The sequence below is a fragment of the Hetaerina americana genome, unplaced genomic scaffold (assembly GCF_022747635.1).
Source record: "Hetaerina americana unplaced genomic scaffold, ioHetAmer1.1.p SCAF_15, whole genome shotgun sequence".
NCBI classification, from domain to species: domain Eukaryota; kingdom Metazoa; phylum Arthropoda; class Insecta; order Odonata; family Calopterygidae; genus Hetaerina; species Hetaerina americana.
In genome coordinates, this window is record NW_027286625.1 from 148,066 (window position 1) to 172,251 (window position 24,186).

At 39.6% G+C, this 24,186-nt stretch overlaps 2 non-coding genes across 2 annotated transcripts; one reads left to right on the plus strand and one right to left on the minus strand.

Moving 5' to 3' along the window:
• Window positions 1-1,375: 1,375 nt before the first annotated feature.
• Window positions 1,376-1,448, minus strand: TRNAA-AGC (transfer RNA alanine (anticodon AGC)). Its single transcript has one exon. It is a non-coding gene; the product is annotated as a tRNA-Ala (tRNA).
• Window positions 1,449-12,233: 10,785 nt separating this feature from the next.
• On the plus strand, window positions 12,234-12,306 carry TRNAA-AGC (transfer RNA alanine (anticodon AGC)). Its single transcript has one exon. It is a non-coding gene; the product is annotated as a tRNA-Ala (tRNA).
• Window positions 12,307-24,186: the final 11,880 nt, after the last annotated feature.

Consider the following 24,186-nt stretch of genomic DNA (forward strand, 5'->3'; position numbering starts at 1 on the left):
ATAAAGCAAAAGAATCATGATGAAAAACGCAGTGCGAGAATATGGAAAGTTTGCAGAGGAAGGGTGAAATCGACGCGCTATGCAAATCTATATCAGGGAGTAAGAAGGGAATATCTGTGCTAACAGTTAGAGATAAGTCAGGTTAGATTATAGTTGAAACAGAAAAGATCCAAAAGAGATGGAAGGAATATATAGAAGAACTGTATGGGAAAGAACTTAGATCAACAAGTTTAGGAATAGAAAAGGAACATGACGGAGAGGAAGATAGCTGAGGTCCAAGTATACTCCACGATGAGATAGAAAGGGCACTGCGGGAGATGAAATCAAATTAGGCCGTCGGGGTAGACAACAGAGGGTGAAATGGACCGAAAGGAAAACAAATGAGGAAGTACTAGGTATGAAGGGCGAGTAGAGGGGTTTGCTGGGAGAAATCCTAAGGAGGCAGGAAAAATGGACGAAGGGCGTATTGATCGGCAGTGGGATGTTAAAGACTGTAATAGAGGGGAAAATGTTAGACAAACGAGGAAAGGGAAGGAATAATATAGGAATGTTGCACGGGATGAAGGGAGCAAGGAAGTACTCAGAGGTGAAGGACTTGATGTAGAGTAGGTTGCTGGATTGTGTTTAATTAGGAGTCGCAAATATTTATTTGCTAGTTGTGTCCAGGCAAAACCTACCTTAACCGGTGGATTACTTAATAATAGAAATCTGAATGAATGAATCAAGTGTTTTTCCAATTTTCTAATATAGTTACTTGAGTTTTTGCAATATTATTTATATCCCGATTGTTTGTTTGCACTTGTTCTAAAATGTATTTTTTTCTATTTCTTACAGGTAAGTAACCTGAATATTACCCGAAGCACTGCAAACTATTGCGTTTAACAATTAAAGAATGCTCGAAATCTTTCGAGAAGCTGTGAGTAGTCCTGCACATACCTTAACGTTGACTCTATGCTATTTGTTTCTGTTCTTTTAATTTTACTTGCTTTTTGTAATTCAGGAATGTTGTTAATAATAGGCCTCACGGAAACCCATGCCTTCATCTGATTCAGGATAAAATATCTTAATATGAGAAAAGAATGATAAAGCCATAAAGTATTTACTCAGTAAATGAAATGAGGGCATTGTGAGCTTAGCAGTAGTTCATTGTCAACTGCTTTCATGCTGAAATGACAAATCTACAAAATATGTGTATTTTGGAAAAAATATTTCCCCATCCCCGGAAGTGATATCACTCTTATTTCACGGTCTGTTGATAAGCGATTTGCAAATTTCACTATCGCCTTGACACCTTGAGCAAATTTTCAATCATCGCTCCGATAAAAATAGTATAAAGTCCCTCTAAGTTCAACGACAGTTAAATTGAAAAAAAATCTGGAGGCGCCGGGTATCGATCCCGGTACCTCTCACATGCTAAGCGAGCGCTCTACCATCTGAGCTACGCCCCCAGTCATTATTTGGGGGGCTTAGGTGACGATACATCTTAATTCACCTCTCTCTTTAATGTTTGAAAGTAGGCCTCAACAGAAAGTGAAACGGGCAGAACTCGTTGGGAGCAAGAGGCATGTAGACCTGAAACTGGACCGTGAGAGTGGCATCCACGGGAAATGATTCCAGTTTACTGTGATAATGAGACCGAATTTCACCAGTACAATAGCTAACCTAGCCAGTTGGTTTAATAGATGACATTAGAACTCGCCTCATTCTTAGCACCACTGAAAGAGTTCTGTGGGAATAGATATTTCTTTTACCAGTACCACCAGAGATTTCCGAGGAATTTCTGGCAGCTTGGGCCTCATTAAGGATAAATAAAGGCATTGCCCGGGTTTGAATTCGGAATCCTTGGGCCCTTAATATCTGAAAGCTTTACACAACAGACCGCCATGCTCCCCGATACTACAATTAGTGGTAGCATTTATTTTTATGAAGGTATGAAGTCATATTAACCCTACTTAACGACCTCTTATTTAATCAACTTTACTTCAAAATGAAATGTAGAAATAGGAAGAAAACTAGTTTAACTTACTCTTAATACTCGTTTTAATTCCCATTAGGTCGATTAATTCCGTCAATGTATGGTAGAACTACGTTCTTTGGTTGTAATTTTCTCAATCTCAAGTTTTATCTTCGAATTATTAATCGCAATTTGCCAGGAATGGCAGCAAACGAACGGATTTCATCCATGTTCGTGAACGTTTTTTTATTTAGCATGATGAGTTTAATTACATCACAGATCTTTAAGGCTCATGCCGTTTACGAAAGTTTTAATTCTTGATCAAAACACTTTTTACTCGTGTAACAGGGCCATTCAACATGTATTGTTGCTTTACACAAAGGTTATGAAAAATGAGATGTAAAGGATACTTTGGTGGTTGTTACGATATTCAGTTACCCATAGATTGGAAATGGTACATGATTTTCTGCCTCAGGTATATGTCTCTGTTCCATTCAATGTTCGCCCTCAAAACTAAAACATATTCATCCTTTGAATCCACTTTCTCATTTTTATTACTTGTCACTTTAATGTGTTAGGTATCTGTAGCCGTGTAATTTGGCACCTACGTCCGACCATTATGACGCTGTAAATATGATCTCCCATTTCCTTAAATAGCTAGCTATAGTGTGTGTTTTCTATCCAGCCATCATGGTGCATAACAGGAGTCGTCGGGTCAAACAAAATGACTTAGTAGCGCGATGGAAGTAGTGTCATGGCCCTGAATTGAGATGCGCTATGTGAATAACTAAGTTGTATTGATCGCACTGTCGTTGGTTTTGTAAATTTATCTCTGTGGAAACATACTTTACTGGAACAAAATATAAGTAATTTTTTGGTGAAGAAGAATCAGGGGGGGATCGAGATGGTGCGGGGGCTAACGTACTGGCTTCCCACCCTGAGGGCGCGGGTTCAAATCCCGGCGGTGTTGAATATTTTTCAGAGGTATCTCGATCCCTACTTGAGGTGCTTTGTGGAGGGCACTTTGAGGGAGTACGCCGTCCGTCGGATGGGACGTTAAACTGCGGACCCCTTGGCGCCTTTCGTAAAGAGTAGGCTAATGCCGACGCCGGGTTTCTCTCCACCCTTCATCCTTTCCTGTCCATCCCCTATGGCGCAAATGACCTTAGCTGTCGGTCGCCTCCCCTCAAAACTACTACTACTAAGAATCAGGGCCGGATTTAAAGGGGGTCTCACGTTGGCATTATGGACATATAGGTTTGGTTAATTAATGCAGATCGATGACTACTCAGAATCTTGATAACATCTAATTGTATTATATAATCCCGTCTTTCTCGATATGTGCTATCATGGAATAGTTTTAGATGCCTGAAAGCCATCAGTGATTATTTTTCAATTGTTTTTATCGAGGGTCACTGAGTGGTGCCGTTCTGAAATGATACAGGTATATATGATACCTGTATATCTCGCTTTGTGGATCAAACGGGTGATGGAATCAACTGTAGGCCCAAGATTTCTAAAAAGTGTCTCCATAAGGTTCAGGCTTGAGGTTAAGTGGGATGAGTTTGCACTAAGAAAGTATCGATTTCGGATTATTTCTCGATAAAAAAGTTGTGGTTTTGCGAAAACCCTTTTATTTATGATTTTCCCACAAATAGGTCTACTGCGTTCACAAGGTCGAGACGTGCATGTTTTTTATTGGTTAGTGAACTCTACGCATAAAAAATACTCTCGACTCGACCTCAGTTTTGTACGAAGTCTTCCTCCAAAAATATCTTGCTAAGGTACTCGCATTTTCACATCGTCACTTTCTTCTTCTCATGTATCGCGTATGTTTCCTTATGGCATTCATTCCCACGAGTATACATAGCTTATTTTACATTCATCTCCACTGCGGCCAGAGCTTGGAATAGAACAGGAAACATGGGGCCATAACGAATGAAATTTTAGAATGACAATAGCAATTTGGTTATTTCCATAATACAAATCGGATGCAATCCTGAATGTCCCAGGATTCGCTGTTTAACAAAATTCAGGTGAATTAATATCGAGAAGCCAGTCTTACAGGCATTAATGTATATAAGGCATTAATGGAATCAATGCGATTGATTCCATCAAGAATTGGAGAGGAGGAAATAAAGGTGAAATGTGAAAGAAGTTATTTTTATCGAAAGTATACATTTTATTAAACTCATTCGGAGTATTCTGAGATGTTTTTGAAATAATAAATTTGCTGGTGCCATTTCATCATGAAACTGTGGCTGTTTTCGGTCGCAATCAAAACATAAATATCACAAAGAACGAAATTATTTTAATCGGAAATTTGACTTAACGTCGAGATTTTAGTATGCTTTTTTTAATTTATGAGAATTAGGGGAGATGAAATCGTACAAAAATTGGTGTCTCCGTGGAGATTTGAAAATTATTCCATGATTCAAGATTATTTTGCTTCTACAGGTAATGTTATAAAATAGAAAAAATCCAAGTTGAGCAGGTTAATCACCCTTGAATTTTTTACAAGTTATTATTATTGTTTAAGTTACGAGGAATCAACACGCCCTGGCACGAAGGCCAAATAAGTTATTTTTAGCATATCTGTAACTCTTAGAATGCATCTTTTGATGTCAAAGTCGAAAATTATGGCTGTTCCTCTTAATGAAGTCAGTATCTTAATGAATTTCTTTGCCGATAACTTGTGATAGGACGCCATTAAATTCATTCAATGGAATCTTACTCACTACCACGCTCCTGTTCCGCATACCCTAGATTTCCGTTCATATTATTGCCAGTAATTTTCGAGACTCTCCTGACGAATTTTGGTAGCATTATCCTGTTCTTCTCTTCGAGACGATTTTATTTTCCCCGATAATAGTACGGCTCAACGCTAGCACTCTTCCCAGGGATTACTTGTGTTATATCCTGAAATTACGTCATGTGTCGATAGGAGGACTATTTCAGTCCAGTATCCATCAGCCTCAGGCAAGGAAAAAAACACAAGCCTTTTTCAGCCCCAAGCAATACGTGAGGGGATCATTCGCGATAGGATGTTTTCCTGGTTAGCCCCAATGCCTTTTGTCGTGCATTATTCGTGGTTCCAGAGAGAATAGCCGGAAACAATCCCGACGTAAATTAAACCTCGATCTCGGAATTAGTCGAATCCGCCCGGACACAGAAAAGAAACCGTATTAATATGGAAATACGGCGGTCTCCCGCCTCCAATTACGGAACAGCCATAAATTCCCATTGGCCATTCAGCGCACTCAGGCGCCCAAAACCGTCTCGAGGGCTTTTTTTATTCTGCCCGCATGTGCGTGAACAGGAGGGAAGGGGGTGGAGGAGGAGTTTGGAACCCCCGAAATTCCCATAGGTGGTGGTGTTGGCAAACGGACCGCTGAAAGATTCAAGGGTCCGATGGATCGTATCCCTCGCAGCAATGCGACAACGCAGCGATTCCTCGGGTGGGCAGACACGCTGCGGGGGAGAGGTGATAAATTAAAAAGCCGTTGACCTAAATTTTTACAACGGAAACGACATTTTTCAATTTTCAGAATAGTGATGGAGTAATGCTCGTTTTGGAATTAGAGCCATTAAATCGAACTGGCGGAGGGAGAGAGAAATCAGAAGAAATTATGGGGAATTGACCGATGCCCCTGCAGCCCTAGTGGCCATCATCGAATTCTTGACCCGCGGGAGGTATTATTTTTTAGCTTGATGCTCGCGCTTTGGCATAGGATATTTCATTCCAAATAAATTCCTCCAGTACTCAATTTTACATATTGCAGTGTTGTTTTATTGTATGTTTAATTCTCTTACACAAATCCGATGTGCGTATTAATATTTATTCATTAGTTGTCGTTTTCCAACCAATAATTAATAGCCAAATACTTATCACGTTATCAAGACATCGTTAATTTCCAGCATAAGCATAACGTTAAAGCATAAGCATTAAAGCATACCTCATGGCTTTATGATACGTTGGCAAAGGTGGTATTACTATAAATTATTCAGTATCTTGCTTGTACTAAAATCTGACGATTTCATAGCATTTATTCCTTTAAAATTTTTGTTCCACGATTATTCACCGCTTATTGTGAAGTGCATTCCTTGTTTGAGTAAGTGCTCGTAATTAGATATGAGCACTGTAGTTTATCTGTCTCTTCCTGCGAGGGTTACGTCGTTTATTCTCATTTCCGATCTATGGAATCAAAATTGATGACTATTAATGAACTCCGTGATGCGATTCTCGTAACTAACCTTTTAATGCCCTAATATATGACCTCGTGACAGAGAGATAGGGCATGCTACCTAGCATGTATTACGTGAATGAATGGACTGATACTCGTTAATCACAAGGGAGTTTTTTTTAGTCCTTGAAACTATTTTTCAAAAGATATTTTCTTTGCTGGAGAATGTTTCCTGGAGTTCCCCATTTATTTATTTAGGAGGCTGACCACCTCAATAATAAGTATTTGAGAATATTATCTACCTCAATGATAAGCACTCGCGTTCAGAAACTGAGTGGAGTCAGGATGCACTGTGGAGATGAATAGACGTATTCCCATGGTGCTATCTACGTTTCCCGATTCCAAAAGATGCATTAATGGATGCTCTACTCTTCACCACGATTTGTGAATTCTCTCCTCTAATGCTCCTGGACGAATGAAGGATGCACACAATAACAGGAAACTTCATATAATTCTCTGAGTGTCTCCATTCGAGTACTTAACATAAAATTTCGTAAAATTGGCGATGCGAAAATATTTGTCGCCGAAATTATGTGGTAAATTATTATTTAAGTGTATTGCTCTTTTGGAACTTAGAGAATTGCCACATGAAAGGAAAAATAAAAATATGTTATATGAGTGGACATAAATATAACGCCAACTGAGACATGTTCTTTCTTATCAATAATTTCGTTCTAAATTAATATGTATTTCAATTTTTCAAAGTTAGACTTAAAGTTAATTAGGTCTTATTTCTATCAATATTCTTTGAATCTTGTTGCTCTTATGGTATTTTTAATTTAATAATGTTTACCGATATCATTTTAACCCTCAAATGCCATTATTAATTTATCACCAGATATTCTAAGGCCTAACACCCTCTGCACATACCTTCTTAGGTACTTGCAGCCTGAGATGTAGCTACGATGTGTGATAGAGCAAAGAGAATAATCGCAACTATTATTAAGAAATAAATCATGAACATTTGTATCAGTAATTTATCCTTTGAATTTCATCGTTGTGTACTGTCCTTAGACGGCGGTTATATTTTGATTGTCGAGAAGATTTATTGAAGCATCTATCCTAAATGAATTACCTTTAAAACTCCAGCCTAAAGAAAAGTATTAGGATATCTGTGAGGTATTAAAATACAAGTGTAGGTGAATTTTAATTCCAAATTTGGTGGCGTTTACATTTATTTATAAAATCGTTTAACCCGCCGGTTATGCAATGGCCAATAATGTTGTAAGATCTTATTTTGGGTAGATTCGTATGAACGTTCAGCTGATGTCATTACTGCCGAAGAATTTTATGAAGGAATATGGCATGCCAACCAACTGCTGTTAGCTGTGAGGAATGTGCTTATGACATTATACTAATAATTTTTATGAATTATTTCCTCGAAGCATGGCACTTCTAACGCAGGAATCTGTTTTTCATTCGCCAGAGTTGGCGTTACGCCTTCCAACCTCATCCTTTCCCAGCCCTTTCCTCTCCCATTCCTTGCGCCATATCTTTCTCCTTATTACCCATTGAGTTCCATTCATTCTGTTCCCACAATAATACGTAGCCATGGCAAAGCTTCATCTAGTGAGTTTTTTTTCGTCCCTCAGTTCACGCTTGGTCCGTGAAGAATCGTTCCTCTCAACTCTCTCTCGCTCTTTTTTTCTTCCGTCGGAGAATTATTATTGCTTGAGCTTGAGTGGTTAATGACCTTTATATGCCCACCATTCTAGACTGCTTCTCTATTTCCTATGAGAAGGCCGTTGAGTTTCCGAGGATTCCTTTCAGCTTATTCGTTCTCTTTTGTTTATTTAACAATGTCTCTCTGCTTTTCACGTAGCGATCCCTTCACAGCCCTTGTAGAAGTCCCTGGCGACTGGTTGTCTTGTTTATTTTTATATTGCTGCCGCCAAGAGGTCCGAGAAGGCTTTTTAACTTGAGTCCCTGTATTGGCTGGTACGCAGCAAAATAATATAAGTTTGTGCCCGGAGAGTCTCTCTGGGCGTAAACTTCTTTTCACTTTCGTTTCGAGTGTCTCTGTTGGTCGAAAGGCATGAAATGGCTGTCTTCTCGGAAGTTATCTTGGCAACTCGCCTTTCTGAGTAGTTTTCCTTCTTCCGCGATCGAGATTGGTACAATGCTGTCATTTTTTTAAAATTACAGGTGATTCTTGCAGGTCGGAAAAGATATTTGACGATACTGAATTGTTACTGATAGTTATTTCTAAAATGTCTAGTTTTTGGGCATGTAAATACGCTGACATTTTTTAATGGGGCTGAAAAAACTCATTTCTTAATCTAGAATTTTAAATATTGCATGATTTTATTTTGCATTTTTCGAAACGAGAAAGTTCCAGGCGCCTACTAAGTAATAGGGTCTTTTGTTTATTTTATATTTATTTTTAAGTTTCAAATTTGTATTTATATTATTTAGCCAGGCGCGTAAAGGTGACATTGACTGCGACATTAATACCGAGTTACTTTGAACTGTACGTACAGGGGCAGAATTCAAGCACATTGAAGTGGGAATGTGTAGGCTTTCCATTTACTTTACGTACGCATATCAGTAAGTGCCGGTCTTAACCCAAGTGTGTATCTTAAGCTGTATCTATTGCCTTTGTCTCCTGGATATATACTTAGTTTTCTGCAACCCTTTTATGGAAGCCAGTGGTTCAAATATGCCAGTATGAATAAAGTGAATCAAAACTGCGCACGGGGAATGAGCGTGCGTTACTGAAAAAATGCATACCTAAGGTTTTTTTGGTTTGACAATCAAATCAGTGCGTCCGGAGAAACGTAATAACTACGGGCAAGATGACATTCGATACCTACCGCAAGAAAATGTGAATTTTAGACACCAAGAGGTCATAATTAAGGGGAAATATTTAGGCATCCCTACATCCTCAGTGAAGTAAATGCCTTTCAAAAAGAAATTCTAGTTAACGTTGTAAGTAATTACAGAGAGTGTTATTGTTGGTTAATGCTGGTTTGATTATGGTTATCCTTGGTTTGATTAAGGTTCCAATTAAGATATTCTGGAAAAAGAGTGGTGTTTACTTGTATAAGTAACAGGTAATAACGACCGAGATTTACTGTGTGGCGTAACCATGGTCGCGAGGAAATATTTATTGTGGAATAGATGTGTTTCTGTTTTATAAACAATCGAAAAATTCCACCGAGTAACGGCGAAAACAGTGTGATATGTTGGTTACTTGTTCAAGCATCGTCGCAAACAATTTTGGGATAATGACGAAGGTTGTATGTGAGGTTAATTTATGCCTGGGCAAATCCAATAAAGGATTTTTATAAGGAAAAAAGTTTGGTATTATTCACTTCCATATAATTTTTTGGGCTCCAGGAACAGTCTGTTTCAATTCTTTTTGCTTAATCAAGGATTTTTCGCCATCGCTTTACCTAAACTGATGCGACTTTTTTCAGCGTTTTTTTAAAATCAATGTTTAAGTCCGTAGTCTCCTGAGATATTTTTGTCCATCAATTCGACTGAAATTCTGTTCTCAGCAAAGACATTTTATTTCTGTTCTTCATTTCCTCCTGAAACAATCCAACTCCACAAGTGTGAATGATTGATGTATTTTCAATCGCTTACCTAAACGTGATGCAATCCGCAGCCTCTTTGCTTTAGGTACCAGTAACAAGTACATGTAAAGGAAAGAAAACCGTTTTCTTTTTGCTCTTAAATACAATCCTGATGACTGAATCACTGAGGAGGAAAGTCACAGTGCAATTCCATTAATTGTCCTGTTAAAATAATAGAGAAAAATGTGAATATGGGAAAAACACTTCATCTAAATCTACTTAATACCCCGCAAGCCGCCGCAAGGGCGTGTGGCGGGGGGTGTTATGACACCACCCGTAACTAAGAAAGAAAAAATCCGCATACGAAAGCCACAAATTTATACTATCCACGAACAAAACATGGTATAAATTAGTGAAAGAACACTTACACCCCACACACATGGAAGCACTCAAGCTGCCAACTAACATACACATGCACCTACAATAAACTCTTGGATGGAGAATGGGGTTCACATGGTGATCTTTGAAAACTTCGAGGGTTTCATGTCGTTTGGTATTGAAAATGTAACTGGTCAAATTCAATGCATGCCTTCGCTCCCTCTACTTTTTTTTAAATACTACGGTGAGCCTCCTCCCCGTAGATCAATAGTTTCAGTCCAACAGCAATTCCAGTAGCAACATACATAGTTATACAACACTGCTATATGTTGATTTAGGGGATACCTGCTCACGCTTAAATTCCCCTTTTGTCTTCAATCGCCAAAGTTACCCGATATGAGATTTTTAAACAGTTATTTACATATACTCTCAAGTAGCCAAAACATACATAATAATACATTTGGAATTACACTCTTAACCATTCACAGAATACACAGAACGTTAGAATTTAGGCACTTCGAGTACAATTAGTACATATTTTCACCATAATCAGCACAAGTACAGAAACATGCTCCCTCTACTTGTCCCTCGCTAATCGCTGACTCAGTTAGCAGAACGATGAATCGAAAAGGTGGAAATTACCTAAGTAGGGGAACAGGGACGTCTGGCCGAGCACAACCAACGGACGCCCTCGTCGGAGACCCGATCGCTGACCGTGGCGCCCTCTCAACGCCCCGCTGAAGAGGCACAAAAGCGCGCCGTTGGGGTGTGCTCACCTTCCGGTGTCGTTACGGGAAGGGAGGTAGGCGAGATCTCGCAACCCTTCCACCGCTCGTCATTACTACACATACATCTCTCGCGACGGTCGACAACCCCATATGAACACCAAGCAGCCTGTTCGTTCCTCCACGGCGGCCGGCGTCGCCCTGTCTTCCTCTTGCCCCAACGGTCAAGAGCTTATCATCTCTTGTCTGTATGAGGGAGGCGTTTTCGGTTGATGCGCACCCTTTCATTCCCCCAACCGATTCCCGGGAGAGGGATGCGGAGGATGACCGTTATGCATTAACCCCTGACCTACAGCATTCTGGTCAGTCCACTCCAGTCAAAAACGCTTTTCCTACCCCTTCCACCGAAATATAGCCCGCCCTACTACTCAACCCTTCTGTGCAAGTCACTCGCTCACCACCCGTGACGGTTCCTCATTTACTCACACTGGACGGTCTGCCCTTACGCCTTCCATTCACCCGGGCATGCTCTCCTCAATGCTAGCTGTAATATAGGGGGGGGGGTATCATTGTGTAGGGTGATTTTTGCCCAGTTTTTATATTCACCAGGAAGCGTACTAATGAGGTTTCTAGATGTGTTTAATTTAAAATCGAAGCTGGAGCTGAGTTGAAATTTCAACCCTCCAGTGGGCTGGTTTGACAGCAATAGGGAGATAATGTATCAAGCCTGTGGAGAATTATGCCTAGGCTTTCTAATAGAAGTTCACTTAGGAATTATTCCAATGGCTAGTGATCCCCTAATGATGGCCCTCGTGGCGGTTTGCAGTAAGTAGTAGATATAGGTTTTCTTTCGCAGTCGTGAATTTCTGTACGGGATGCGTTTTTTTAACGGCTGCTAAACCTATATTTACGGATGCAGCATTTTCAAGGTAACATTTTTTTTCAAAATTTAGCCATCAATCAAATTGAAATATAAATTCCCCAGATCTTATCATCCTGAATTTTGCTGCTGATAAGGGGGACAGGTGTGTGTGTCACTAATTCCTCAAATGGCTTAAAAATCAGTTTCGTCGCAATAAAGTTTTGCTTGAATGGAGGCACAAACATGCTTATTCTTTATAACTCTTAGGCTAATTAGGTTTGATATTTGGACTTTCGAATTAACCTGGTGAGCGTAGACACTATTTTACCTTGGTAGCTACCTAGTTTTACTGAGTAGCTAATTACCTTATGCAATAAATAAATAAAACAGTTAAATATTTTGAAGAAAGTAGATACTTTTGTCGGCCGTTCGGGTATTTTTACGGTCAGTCTCTGCGGCCACTCCAGTTCATCGGGAAACCACACCCATAAAATGGCAACGTCTGGGTGAAAGTCAATATGCCTTTCTTGTCCTTTGCCAATTTTCTTAACTGGGGGCGTAGCTCAGATGGTAGAGCGCTCGCTTAGCATGTGAGAGGTACCGGGATCGATACCCGGCGCCTCCAGACTTTTTATTTTTTCTGTTTTCTGCTAATTAGCATAGCTTTTTGCATGCATGTTTTTTTCTCATTTCGTTGTAGAAATATTTGTCTTTTGTCTTAAACCCCGGCAGATTCCTTTTTAAATATTTGGAATTCAATAGATAACCACTTACCCATGGGACTCCAATGGCACGGTTACGCTACACTGTGTGATTTACGCGTTATATTACTTGGTTCGCACTCTTAATCAGGAGATATTTTGATTAATAGTGGTCTTCTTGGTAAATTACGAGATTATGGAATCCCCTTGAAACACGGATTTTAACATAAGTATTTCGCGTAATGAATAAATCGGTTTTGTTATATGTAAAACCTCATTAAAATTACTACCATTAGATAACGACAGGACTCCCTATATTTTCCGCCTATATGGTTGGAGCCTGCTTTTATTTTATCCTAAATTATTCTCTCTCCCTGCCAATTGTGACGAATTATTTAATTCGTCACAATTGGTATATTCGTATTCGTAATTTATTTATTATTTTTATTAATATCTATTTTATTAATATCTGAATCATTTATACACTAAGATGCTACGCGGCCTTCATTCAATGGCTTTGTACCATTGAAAAAACCCTTATCAACTTAAATTTTCATAATATTGCGGGACGAGGGACGGTAGGCTTTAATATGCGTATATTCATGTACGCCTTTTCATATATTGAGCATCAATTGACTTGGTAGAATTTCTTATATTATTGTTTCAAGGAAAGTGAAGAAGTGGCTTACAGGTTTTTCTGAAGAATTAACAAATTGTTGGACTGACATGTCACAATTTGCAATTGTGTTTCGCGAATGTTTCACTCGTAATGCATCATTATTTTATTTTAATGACATTTTTCCTTCTTTCGATTGTATATTTATGTAATGTATTTACTATAAATTCTAATGTTATTTAGTTATCCCTTGAACTTTATGACGTGAGTGAATCTCGCAAGTTAGCCCGATATTGATTTTAACTCGTTTTGGAATACGCTGCGCTACTATAATAATGACATTAATTACAGTTTTGGTCGGTAATGTCAATAGTTTTTTGGGATAATCAGCCCTCCGGTAGATTTAATGTTTGAATGGAATTGAAATATCCGAAATGCATACCCTGCTCTCAAAGAGAGCTGCTTATTTGGACCAATTATGACAATTTATGGTCTAATGGACTTTATTTTTTCTGAATCTTTACATCACATCTTTTTCTGGTCTTGTTTTGGAATCGGGCGTACAAAATGGATTGACATCGTTTCCTGCTCAATCGTACCCTGTGCTTGTACCCAGTTCTTTATTTTTTCCTCCCTATCGTTACATTATATTTTTGGGCTCCCATAGTTCATGTGGTATGTGTGGGTTATAAGTGAGATCATTCCCTGCAGGAGTATTTGTAGCAGTTAAATCCTGTCAGGACTGACACGCAATGCGATATTCATACCTCAAGTACGCTTCCTTCTTTATTTTGATATTTAAATGTAAAACAAGTGTGGTGTAAGTTTTCTCAATGTAAGTCAGTGGTCAGCAGTAAGTACAAAAATAAAAAAATAATGTGAAAGAATATTTTCACTATCAGGAAGAGGGAGGCCTAGTTTTATTTAGCAAATATTTCCTTTTTGATACCACTCAGCTAAGGATTCGGTTACAATAGGGGATCGCCAATGATGAAGAGGAGTGAATAGGTTTTAGATGAGTAGGAAAGGAAGCTCGCCGCAGGTCAACGGCTGCGGTGACACACTTGTAAGGGGAGAATACAAAACGAGGGCAGGAACTGCTGTCACATACGCCGCATGAGTGACAGGTGACTCTGGACTCTGATGCACGTTCACTGTTTTTATTTGTGCAACCGTAGCAGTACCATTCACTCTTATTTACTACTCGCATTTATTGATGCTCACTTTCAACGTGTCGGGGAATTTCAAGGCTCTGTATCAATAGGGGGTTCAGATGTCGGTGTCAATATTCAAGATAAGGAGGGAAAGTTTCTTTGAGTTATTGATTTTACAGCTAGTAATTCTATTCGGGTTCATACAAGTGAAGATTGTTGTAGGATTTTAAAAGCATTGTCACTGTTGTGATTAAATATAAGTTGGTGGTGGCATTGAAACACCCTAAATCAAAGTTTCACCATGTATTGGCAAACTGATGAGTACCTGCACTGGAGTCTGCAGCTCCGTCCTTCCATGGTAATTTAATGCATGTATGTTGTGTTCATTTTTTCGTGAATATCTTGTTTTTTAATTCTCAGGATATTTTGTCTTATGTGTTTTTTTGCTCCGATTGTGAGTTTTTTCCAAGCTGTTTCCAATTCACACCGACTCTGGTCCCCCCAAAAAAACGGTATCGTTCTGCTGCATCGTACTTTGTGAATACTTCTCTAGAAACCATTTTCAGGCGGGGAAGCTATCGTGATCATATTCAGAAGCGGAATAATAATCACGGGTGCATGGAGCCAAATACCACAAACTTTTATGTTTCAGTGAACCAAAACATTTCATGCGAGCGATCATTGTCTGTATACACAGTATCTACTTAGATATCAATTAAAAATATCTTGTGGAAGGGAGGAAGCAATTTTCTTAAGTCTCGCGAAAGCTAAATATTTTAAAATTAAAGTCTTTCCCTCTACAGATGTAAATAACTTTGGGACGTAACTCATGGTCAGATAGTAGAGTGCTCTTTATGCACGTGAAAGTTATCCAGTTTGATAAACCCCCAATCCAGAATTGTCACTGACATTTTCCTTCTTTGTGTTCTTTGAGTTCAAATATTATTGTGTGCACGTATGTATCGTGTGGATATCGCCTTATTGCATAGCAAGGATATTTGTTGTTGATATTTTTTTCGTGAAATCACCGCCTTTACTCTTATTTAAAATTGCGTTGCGAATACATGGTTGTTTAAAGGGATGTTAATCATGCGAAAAGGGCGTTTTTTCACGTACTTGGCTGGTATCCGGTTTTTTATTGAGCAAAAGAAATAAATCCCCGTTTCGGTCTCCGTTTTAAATAATTTTCATAACAATTATGAGGCAGACATATATTGTAATGCATAGTGAAGGGTACACGTTAATAAAGCATTTTCTATATTTTTCATATACGAAGAAATGGTTGCTGCGGTATAGGGGGAGAGAGGGTAGTTGGTGAAAATCCAAAGTAGACAAGAAAAGTGGATGGGGAGCATTTTGATTGGTGTAAGAATGTTTAAGATTATAGACGAGCAAATGTTAGTCAAGAGAGGAAGGAGGAGGGAAAGAATTGGCATGAAAGGAATAGTATAAATAAAGTTTGAATTAAAATAAAATAATAAATAAAGTTTAAATTAAAGCGAGTATATTTGGTATTCAACAAAATATGATTCACGCATTGATATTTTATATAGGCACCAGGAGCTAAAGTTTTTTCTATCGTCTAATTTCTGCGTCTCAACTTAATATCTTGGATAATTAATGAAGCTTGCATTTATGAACGAGCACCAAGGGAGTAAGTGCGGTAGAGTCCGATATTTGTTTAGTATTTCGAGGCACCTCACATTCTCTAAGACGTCGGGAACTATTATACTTTGATTTATTATAATCCTGTGTCCCTATAAAAATCTTTTTCTCTTAATTACGCCCATCATAGGAACGTGGTAGCTTAGTGGTTAGAGGGCTCGTTGGCTGACTGGGAGGTCTGGGTTCATATCAAGGTGGACCCTGACTTTGACCGAGGCTGTGTGATTTCTCCATTACCAGATCCCACGGGGAAGTAACGAATTCCCCTCTCGTTACTGCGTGAATTTCATTCATTCTAGGGGTTTATACGGCACGTACACACGTTAGTATTACATATATACGAGCCAACCCTGAAGAAGATAGGTTTCATTTGGCGGGTCGCAGGCAAATATAATGAAAAGGTCAGGCATATATGTTACTGCACTTGAGCTGGGCCAAATTTGGAATGCATGGAAAGTTTGAAGAAAGAATTTGGATCCATGGGAGAAAACGTTAATTGAAGGATTGGAAAAGATTCAGAGAAAATCCGCTGCAATTTTTGATAATTGCTACAAGAAGAGAGTATGGCGTGGCGGTTATGTTTGAGGAATTAGATGTGAGCCCCTTTTACATAGAAAGGTACATGATAACCTAGTTTGCTTGCGATACAGAGGGAATTACCATGGCCTTAAATTATATTGGTGGATTCGTCCACAGGAATTAAAACTTAAATTTGCCGACCCCGGTGGCGGCGGGGTAACGTCCTCGTCTGCCATTCCAAGGGTCGCGGGTTCGATTCCCGCCTGGGTGAGTTTTCCTCCACCTAGGGCTTGGGTGTTTGTAAACGTGTCCATTGTTATCGTTGTTAATAGTTCGATGTAAAGGCCAAAATGTGCTGTTTTCGAACTAATACTGAATAAATAAATAAAATAAATAAATAAGATAGACACTGTTACTGACGAATTATAGCACCCGATCTTAGCGCGCACGATACGTAGTCATAACAAATTCGAACGCAATCGCCCAAATATTGTATTTCAAAGCCAAACTGTAGTGATTTTGTCAAAAATATTGTTAAGGGTTATTAGTTAAGTATGATTGTACATGTTCGAGTGATTGTTTGCGTGTGTGTGTGAGTGGATATGTATTCACGTAGATGTGGAACTCGTATTAATGTATGTATAGCTGTATGTGCCCTGGCAACCCCCGCCAGATACCCTTGCGGCGGCTTGTGGGCTGTGATGTAGATTAACCTAAGTGAATTCTATGCTCACCTATCAATACAACCTTCGGGTTGATTACTGCACTTTTACGTTGTTTATACAATTTGAACTCATAGGCGAATTTTAGTGTTGCCAATGTAATATCATCTCTTTCTTTAATTAGAGTCAATGCATTTCGAATGGATTGGACAATTCTCTATATCCTTCTTATTGGAGGAGGAGGTGAAGGATAAACCTTCGGCAGCGCCAAAATTCTTGGGTTCAGATGAAGGTGAAACATCTCGGGGAGTCAATGAAAAATATTTCCATTCTTCGAAACCTTTAATTACCCTGTGTATGGACGAAAGAGTGATGGCTAAGGACTGGTAAGAAGTAAGCTTGGAAACCAATGAAATAATTACCTACTTACAACATATTTTCGCTGTCTTTAATGTAAGTTATTACGTATCGAACCGTTTGGTCACATTTGGCGTGAGCTACTTATATTTTTCCAAATATCACTCGATTTGCGAGTGGGAGCCTGGAACGCCGTAGGCGTTCCCTGTTCTCTCCCATAGCCCCTGCCCTCCAAATACTCTCGTTTTTGTGCTAGTATCGTTCTTTGGCTTCCTCTCCTTAACACCCTCAGGCGTCATAATTGGAAAAATAGCAGAACCCTTTGGGCGTCACGCGACACTCCTTCAAACTTTTGCTTCTTTTATTACAGCCTGATCGGATTGTTGTTGGGGAGGCGGGGTGAAAGCAAAGTCTGACTGAGGTTATCAGTTGAAAAGGCAACAAAATAATCTAACGGGAAATAAAATGCATTTATTCACGTTTTTGACGATGATTGTTGAAATGAAAGGGGAGAACAGCGACTAAGTTTACTGCGTACCTTAAGCCCTTTACACTTCACCTAAGGGGTTTTCTTTTGCCACCAGTAATACTCGCCATTCACAGAGATGTCCAATGTTTTCAAAACAAAGACCGAGGTCACGTCGTCACTGTAACTATCGTCGTTCTCAAGCCCTGACGTACAGGAAGCTCAGAAATTTGACGGCATAAGGAACTGGCTGTTTTGATTCTGGAGGATACCCTCCCAGGTGAAAATGTGGTTTTTAATCCGAGGTAATATTTCGACCCAGTTTATCTTTCATTCCGCCCGAAATTTTAGAAGGAACCATGAACAATATTAGCCATTAATAGTGTGTTAAGCAAATGAGACATTTTTTTAAATGCGAAGAACGAGACCAACTTGATGAGAATACCCCTCATTATTTTCGACTTAACTTTCGCGTCCGGGAAATTTGGTTTATCTGTTAAATCAAAACAAACACTTCAAAGTCATAGAATCTAATTTAGCGCAACTCTAGTCTGTATGGCTGAATTGACTGAAAAGCTACGGCTGAAAAGCTTTGACACTGAATTATTTCGTCAAACGGGCACCTGCTCATTAAACAACTGGCCGCGTATAATTGTGTTGACCGCATCAGTAAGTTTGCTATTTGAACTGGTAATGATGGGACGGTTTTCTTTCTCTAATGAATACATATTAGAAAATACTTCGTGCTATCCAGTTATGTGGGCCCATTTAAATTATTTTTGTAAGTATCTCGTGATTGGTTATGTAAATCATTGAAGCACTTTTGTGGTGGTTTTTCATTTATTTCATATCCATTTATTTTACTGACGTCAGATTCTTCCGTAGTGCCTCTGTTATAAAATTGCATCTTTTATTAGCGCCTCCGGCTTTCTCGATTTTCGACACAAATCCTGAGAGGGGTCCATTAAGTTTAGAAAAGCATTTACTGGCATTACAGCGTGAAGGGCAACTTTTTAGTGCTTCATCGTGCATTTGCATCACGGTTTACTTCGTAAGAAGCTTATCGATATTCGCATTTTTTCATGGTTTAATTTGGTTCTAGACACATGGCATTTCGGCCAATCCTAAACGGAGACTTTTCTGTGGTTTCTTCCTCCATCTCCACCTCAGGAAAATAATATAGCCCATTAAAGGCAGAAATTATTCCATTCGCGTATATTTTTTGTCCGTAATCTTATCGGAGGGCACGCTGTCATCTCCTGTCATTTCGAATCCTACTGGAAGCAAGGTTGGCGAGGTAATAATCCTTTCAGAAGTCCCAAAGGAATTTTCCTTTCGTTTTATTTTTTGGTTCTAACACCACCCTTGAAGTGCGCGTCTTATTTTCCCTTTCTTGCGTTACCCACGTAGGGACACAAAGGCTTCGAAGAAAACGAAGTCTCCTTGACTCACATTCCGAGGAAACCATGCCGCAACGCCTTTCCCTGGTGCAATCTTCGTCCATGTAATCTCTGGTCGGTTCCCCTTTCCGTCTCTCTCCTCCTCTTGACCTTGACCAATTGGTAAAAGGCAGCCTTTCGATGTTGTTTAGCCCGAAAGCTATGGCAAATCGAGCGTGGTATTACGGTTGACTGTTGAGCTTTTGAGTGGATATGGAGGGGCAGATGTTATTCCCGTAGGAAAACATTTATGTTGCTTATGAGTTTTACCTAACATCAGATTTATTTTAATTGAGTTTTAAAAATCAATTCCATTTGTACGCAAATATCATTGTTGTTGTAGTTTTCCCGTATCTATTCCCATCATTTTGTTTGCATTTAGGTGTATATTTAAAAAAATTGAATGCCATCGAAAACATTTCTGACAGAAAAACGCTGTAATAGCTACATAAAAAACTACTAGGCCAATAGTAAATAACTGTAACGAATTAACAACGAGGAATACCGAACAAATAGAGTCGAAAACTTCAAAATGAATCCTTAAAAATCTGAGCCATGTAATTAATTTTAAGTTATATATAATGAAACTAGTCCATTTCCTCTACTAATAGTATACTGGCAACTATTAGTAGCATTAGTGGTTTTGATGCTATCTATGGCTTTTATAACTTTGACACCAATGAAAACTAGCAACTGATGAAATCACATCTCGTGGAAATTTGATACTACATAAACACTGTCAAAATTCTCTTATAAAGTTAGTAGTCTTTATTCATGTATAGACAATAAATCAAACGACCTTTATTCAAAGAATTTATCGGTTTATATGGATTATTTTAATTCCAATCGTAAGGTATGATGACAGCTGGTTTGAGGTTATCTCTTATTAGCTTTCTGAGGCTTCACCTGACTCATTTGGTGAATTTCTGTGCATTCTCTGATGGTAGTTTGTTGGGCCTAGATGATTTATAACGAGGCTCTTTTTCCATGAATCTTCTCAGCGATTACTCTCTAAGTAGATAACATCCTGGCGAAACTTTATTACACATGGGTAATTGAGATATCCTGACTTGAATCCTGGTTAAGTCAAATGACACATTTTAATTGAAAGCTATCGCACTGTAGCGTATCAATTTGCTCTTGCAAATGTAAATCATAAAAGTGTGCAAGTGTGCCATTGTTCATTATTTTAGCAATTTATACAGCGGCAGCTAATACAAAAGTCTTTTTCGCGCAAAGACTTCTCACAATCACTTCTACGATTTTGTACTTCCCTTCATCGAGAATGGACGGCTCCAAAGAATATATAGCAAAGAACAGCTAGCCGGCGAAACTCTCTTAAGTCACTAGACATTTAGTGTTTTATCAGTAGCCCATTCGCTTCTTCTCCCATTCTCTCTCTCTTACTCCACTTTTCTCTCCTTTTATCTTCGGCCGGCTTGTATTAGGTGCTCGTCTCTGCTACTCCTCTGTTAGTCGGATGATCTCGTACGTCTCTTCCATCTATTCTCGCCTCTCTCTCCCTCTCTCCAATTTCCTTTCTCCCTTCCTAATATTTCCTCTCAATCGCCTTACCCCTCTCTCCATTTCCCTCCTCGAAATTCTCTCCTTTGGAGAAAAGTTCCCTCTCACAGCTCCCCTCCACCACCGTCTCATCTTTCCCACTTCCCCACCGCACTTGCCCCCTCTCCTCATTCTGTCCCCCATAGCTCTGCGGTCTCTTAATCTTTCGCGCCAAGTAGTTTCACTGCCCATCACTCCAGAAGAGGGGGCATGTGCCCAAGGTTTTAAGAGGAGAGTGTGTGCGAGTGGGGAAAGTGGGTGCGTGGGTGGGCGAGAGGAAAGGGAACTCTGGATGCGACGCAGGGGAGGGCGTTTATTTTTCCGCCGGAGGACGAGAAGGAGTGTGAGGGTTAAACTGAGTTTAGGAGAGGTCCCCCACCCCCTTCTGAAAATCCTCACTCCCCTCCTCCTCCTCCCCCTTTCCATTCTCCTCAGAGTCTTTTTCGCTTTCGAAAGCATCGGAACGTGCAAGTGCCCACTAAAGAATGATACGGGAGGTGGTCGACGTGGAGGTCAAGGAAGAAAGTGGGTAGGAGGGAAATAAGAGTTATGTGCCGAGTGTGGAACCGGAGTTTGATGGGAAAAAGTTCATTCGCCCGACCGCAGTCCAATTTCCCACCCCCCTCTCACGCGGTGTCTTTCGAATGCATATATATGTGGGTACTTTTTTCCTTTCTCTCTCTTTCGCCTTTCGTCCAAATTCCTATCGCGACGTACGGAGCCATTTTTATCGCTTTTGTTCAGTCCTCGAAAAGTCATTTTCTTGCGATTTTTCGTTCTCTGGAGAGCCTGGCCACCTTGAAAGTTTTATTTACGTTTCGTGCTGTTCCGCTTCCATCGGGGCAATTTATGGGTTGTACGCTAAGAATTAAGGTCATTTGAGGTTGAAAATTATCCACAAAATTTGCCTTCGCAGACCAATTCTTGTGGTATCTTCCATCATGATTATGTTGAATCTGATATCCCTTTAAATTTGTTGCGTGCTTTATGAGTATTACGGTTTCTATGTGGAGCAATTTTATAAACCAAATTAAATCTTCCTCTCATGCTATGGAATTATGTGTATTCCTTATCGTCTAATTTGTATCCTAATATGCCATTTTTAGGATTTCATTGGGTTGACTAGTTCACAGGTGATAAAGATGACGTTTTAAAGCAATCGATGACTAACTTAAGAAAGCTATTATGGTTAAAATTTCCATCGACCGACCGCTAATTGGGCCTACGGTGACCTGATGAAGAATGATGCCGATTTAATTTTTTAAAAACCACGTTTTAAATATTTTTTCAATATGTAAGAATCCATTCGTAATCCAAATGCGGTAGACTCCCTCTGGACCAATAGTACTTGTACTTCCGAGTTTACTAACGCGTTTTGAAAGAGAAATACGATAAATGCGACTTCATAAACTCGACATCATTCAGAGCTGTAAATTCCTGCTGCTTATTTGATTTTACTCTTGCTATAAATGTTATCTGATATTGATCCTTAAGGCATTACTCTTGTGCTTTTCGTGTTTAGGTCTATCACGAACACTCTCCTAGATTATTGTAATAAAGGAAAATCGTCTCTTCCGAACGTATTCAGTGATAAATGTGTCGCAAACAATGGCTTATATTTCCCAAAATTATATATTCCCGACTCCATTACTGGCCATCACCCAATCTCGCTCCGCCTCGCTCACCTCTGGTTTAGAATAAGTTATGGGGCAGCCCTGGGTCCAAAAAATTTGTGCAAAGTTTTTTGATTACGTTCGCTACAGACGAGTTCGTCCCTTATTTATAGTCATATGGTCTCCCGTTCTTTCCCCGTCATTCGTCGTGTCGAACGGTCTCAATGGAAACAAAAACGCCGGCGATCAAGGGAGTCTGGCGGAAAAAAAGAGAGAGAGAGAGGAGCGGGGCGGGAGTTGAAAGGGGGTGAGGGATTGGAGTGGGGGAGGAGGTGAGTGGTAGAGAGCGTCCAGTCACAGCCCTCGAACGTGCGATTGAAAGAGAAAAACGGCTTCCGTCCAAACGACGTGAGTTTATTAGTATTTCACATGGCGATCGGCGGTGGACAACGGCCCCGACATTTCAACAAGGCCATGAATCACGCCGGAATCGATATCTTTCATCCACACCAAGCATGGTAGAGACTACAGGGCATAGCACAGGGCCTGGACCCAGCGTCCCGAGCCAATGCGAATGAGGAGATGCGAAATAGGAGTTAAAGCTTTAGGTAAAAAGTACCACCACATAAGGAATCTAATCGGATGTATTTCAGCAAAGTTGGAAATAGAAATTAAATTCACTGATCAATCTCGATCGATATCAATGAGGGTGGATTAAAGTAATCCCCGAGGGAAACTTCAGTCCTACAGATTCCCTCTCCGTGAATGGAAGCGGTAACCTTTTTTATAATTCTACCTAAATGTCACACCACTCGTAGATGGGAGGGCTACGTTAAAGATTTCGAGGAATGGTATGCGATTTTCATTGCTCGACTTCACCTCCAAGCTCAATAACCACTGTTCTTCGCGATTCTCATTCGCGAGGTTCTTAAAATCTGTGACATGTGAACACACGAATAAATATTGGTAATCGATTGAACTAATAATAAAATAGCATTGCCCTTGACCGACGATAACGGTTCTGCTTCTCCTTGGTGGAGATGAAATGATTTTCCTTCTGGTCACTCTTAAAAGCATTTCTAATCCTTGAATTCATAGAATTCCAGTGTTTTCCTCACAGCAGTATGTGAAATTTAAAAGGCATTAGCGTAGCCACAAAAGAAAGAGTATACATTGTACAGGTTAGCCCTATCCTAGAATAGGACCTTAGCGTTGCCACGAGGACAATTGCCTAATTGCAACGAGATGTATATAATAATAATAATTCTCCATCTACCCTCAGTTATTCCAGACTTTATGAGGATATATCGAGAATATTCGAATTTCAGACATATTTGATCTTTAGGCAACGGATAAAATAAAGTCAACATTTAAATAACGTCAAATATTTCCAAATTGATGCAAATATTTTTGGTATGCGACATCGACGTCATCGCGAAACAGTCATCTTGATCGGCGATGTAGGGATTGGGTGAATCGGATATGATCGATTTTTAGATGTTTTCGCTTTAATTATGCTCCACGGTTCCCATCGACACACTCGTTATTCCATACAATCCTTGATTGACGCCCGAAAGCAAGAAGCGATACCACCATATTTGGTGTGCAAATATTTTCGAGGCGCTAATATACTTTACTGTCTCTGTTAATGGCTTGTCACTTTTATTTATGGTTATTTACACTTGTAGTGCTGTGGGCCTGCGAAACCGAAACCGACGGTGAGTATCCATCGAATGTTTGCGAGGTTTTG